The sequence below is a fragment of the Rhagoletis pomonella genome, unplaced genomic scaffold (assembly GCF_013731165.1).
Source record: "Rhagoletis pomonella isolate Grant_MI unplaced genomic scaffold, Rhpom_1.0 Rhpom_scaffold_00007, whole genome shotgun sequence".
NCBI classification, from domain to species: domain Eukaryota; kingdom Metazoa; phylum Arthropoda; class Insecta; order Diptera; family Tephritidae; genus Rhagoletis; species Rhagoletis pomonella.
The window spans coordinates 57,767,085-57,770,779 of NW_023458561.1; positions in this window are offsets into that span (position 1 = coordinate 57,767,085).

Consider the following 3,695-nt stretch of genomic DNA (forward strand, 5'->3'; position numbering starts at 1 on the left):
AGTGATTCTTCCTTTTCCTTAAAACTTAAGTGCTAAAGTATTTAGTGTTGTATTTCGGAACGAATTTCCGAATTTAGAATAACAATGTGGGTACCAAACTACTGCGAAAATTCTGTATGAAATGAAAACTATAAAGTTTTAAGGTTTACAAGGACGAATAGGTATTGAAAATGCGTTTTTAATAGATTCTATATTTTTAAGTTAATAAAGTTTGCAGGACGAAATTCGATGATGAGGTCATGCGTATATCAGTTATCAAACAACATTTTTTTCAAAATAAAAATATTGCAAACTTTCAAGGATATTTAAGGGCAAAATTTGTAAAGGCCATTTTCCATATCCATTCGCCCTTATGCGCCAAAAAATTTATTTTTATGTAATTCTACAAAGTTTTTTCTTTTATTTGGTACCGCTATTGTTATCCTACATTGCACTTAATGTTTTAATTAATTTTTTGAAGTAATCCTTTTTTTTAAATTTCAAATTAATTTAAAAAAAATCCTGACGACAGAGAGAAAAACTAAGTATGCATTTTGGTATTATGTTTCCCAAGAGGTACTTTAAATACAAAAGTATATAAGTACTTATTGAAAGTACTATTTTCCTCATGGCATGCTCAATATCTTCCTCTATCAGACCTACCACAGGTTAAAGCAAACCTATGCAACGCCTAGTATGCTTTAGTTTCTAAGTACAGTTTATAGATATTTAATTTATTAAAAATATTAAAATTATTTCACTTCTGACTCTAACACTGGCCAAAAACTAACGACTTTCCCTTTCGCATTGATGTTATTTAGAAACGAAATTTTCGGTAATGTTTTAAGTAAACTTTCGCTTTCATAAATAAAATAATTATAGTAATCATTTAAGGCATAAGACTTTTTCAAATTCTTCAAAAGAAAGTAGAAATAAGTGAAAACAGTTAAAAAAAATTAATTCCCAGAAAGTGATTTTCTCCTTCCATTACTTGGTTGCCGACTTACATACATATTCACAATGTTTTCGAAAACATAAAATTTCTTGGAACGCCATTAGCATCTAATTTTCTAGTAGATATTTGTTTACGCGATATTAAGATATTAACCAGCAATATAGGATAAAACCAACTAAAACGCCGTTAACATTCGCATCGGCAAATTAGCTGCTAGTTAAAAGTTGAAATTGGAAAATTAGACAAAATTGTGAACAATTAATTGTCAGTTCACAAACTGAGCTTTGGCATTGCAATTAAGTGCTGTTGGCTTTAAGTGAGCCAACAAGTTAAATTAATCATAACAAATGAGTTTGAGTGTTGCCAGTACGGCCAGCTAATCAACAACTCAAAAGTGGCTATACAGGAGAGATGCTGGACGATTTGCTAAGCGTTTAGTATTTGTTGTTATTTAAGTGCGTGCGGTTTATGCACTTTCTCGTAGCAAAAATTTTATTATTAGTTAAAAGCAAGTTCCATATGCATGTCCATTACTTAAGTGTGTGTGTGTGTGTGTGTCTTTATTTTCACATGTATTTACTTGTGTTAATTACAATCGTTTAGTCAGCTGATTATTAATTGTTTAAACGTCTGGTGTTAATAGTTGCTCGCGCACGAGTTGTTGATTTATTTTACAATTCTTTTTTTATTATTTATTTTTGCTTTAGCTTACTCATTTAGTTATTGAAAAGTCGTAAACAATTATTGCTCGCTTGGCGTTAGCAACTTTCAAACTGGCTAATTAAGTGTTGAAAGCTGTTGCATCGGTTATTTATTTTTCATATTTGTTTTAGACTCTTGCAATTGCAGCTCAGTGGGCGCATGCGCCTGCGATTTGAGTTATTGAATATTTTTTTCTTTGCGTAAGTTGCAAACGAAGGTTGAAATGGACAATGGGAAAAGTAAATTTAATTATAATTATTCAGTTATTATTTATTCGCTCTTATGTTGGTTGCATTTCCTTAGCTATGTATGGATTTCTTAAATTATTTTATGAAAGTTTTTTTTTATCTAAAAATCAGAGACTTCTCTTACGTTTTTTTGAATATATTTTGCAGTTTTACATAGTTTTAGGTTATTTTTTTCAAAGATATATTTCTCTTATTATTTTTTTAGCCCAATTTTTGTAGATACTGGGATCGATTCAAGTGCATACATATATCGTTATTTTATCGGTTCTAATGTCTCGTGATTTATCGATGTAGATCTTTATCCTTACCTATGTATATATCGATGATATTCCATGGCGATATTCGATAATTTTTGATATACGAATGGATAATGTTATCGACCTACATATTTTTATAAAAAAAAAATTAACTGTTCTGGTATCCTTAGTTTCATGATCTCCATGGTTATCGATATTATTATACATATATAACATTCGATATCGTTACCCAGATCCAGTGTTGGGTAAAGCTGTATTTACCAAGTACTAAGTACGAAAGACTAGGTGCAAATGTATTTATGTTGTAGAAAATAATCAAATACTATACCATTAAATACTTTGGTTGTCACTAAATATCGATTATGAAGCTATTTATTGAGCTAGGTTTAGATTTAGGTTATTGTGGCGACCACAATGAGGGGACTTACTTATAGTGTTTTCTTTTCTACCAACAAATACCGCCTTAGGAGTGCTCCTTTCTCTTTTCGTGTTCGATTTGAAAATAAAGCCAACCGGTGCTAGAATTCTGTTTTCGTTTCTTAAAACGTCACACTCTTGTAAGGCAAAACGGGCACATTCTCTGCCCTTTGGAGCTTCGCCAGGGGAGAAGGTTGCCCTGTAAATCAGATGGTTGTTTAAAATGACAATGTTATGAAGTACGTAAGCTGGACAAGGACAAGAGGCAAAAACTTGCCCCTTTACAGGGTTGAATGTGAAATCAAACAAATTTTGCTCCGAGGAAGGGCAACATTTTTTGAAAGAAACGAAATCACTATGAGTCATTAATTAGATTGCCATTTGCGTTACCACATTAAACAAATTCTTTGAACAGTAACTACAGGTTCTCCGTGTTAATCCAAGATAGGCGCTGGGTGCCACACAACAAAGTTCCGCAGGTAGCTGATGTCGACTACGGAGAGCTTTTCGGGAGTGTTGATGAAATGCTCACCGAGGTGTTCAAACCGTACTCTAGTCCAGACAGCTGCGGTAATAGGGATCCATGAAGATATTAAGTAGCACCGCGTGGGCTCCTAAAGGATAACGTCAGGCCAGGAAACCTGTAAGAATCGAGAGCAGGCACTTATCCAGCTGCTGAAGCTCTCTTGACCGCCCGCGGCCAACATCCGGCCAGAAGGGTTTATCAATTTCTATTTCCCTGGCTATTGACCTCATTATAAATGATATTCGATATCTTCCCCAAGATCACTTCTCTATCCCACTATAGGTTACACTCTAAAAAGTGCATGTAAAACTACTACTGAAAAGTGTTTATTTTTCAACCAGAATCTTTTCAAGTATACGCACAAGATGTTCAAGATTTGATTTTGAGCATGAGTTGTTTAAAATATACACATGAAATGTTTAAAATTACAAACATTTTGAAAGTAAAAATATATTTTTTACAAATAATAAATACTAAGTGCCAGGGGCGCACGCAGGAATATATTTTTGGTGGGAAAGGATTTATACTTCTAAATATATATCTTCAGAAAATACTGAAAATTCGCTCTTTAAAATACATTTATGCAAGTTTTATGTACAGTATGAAATAAA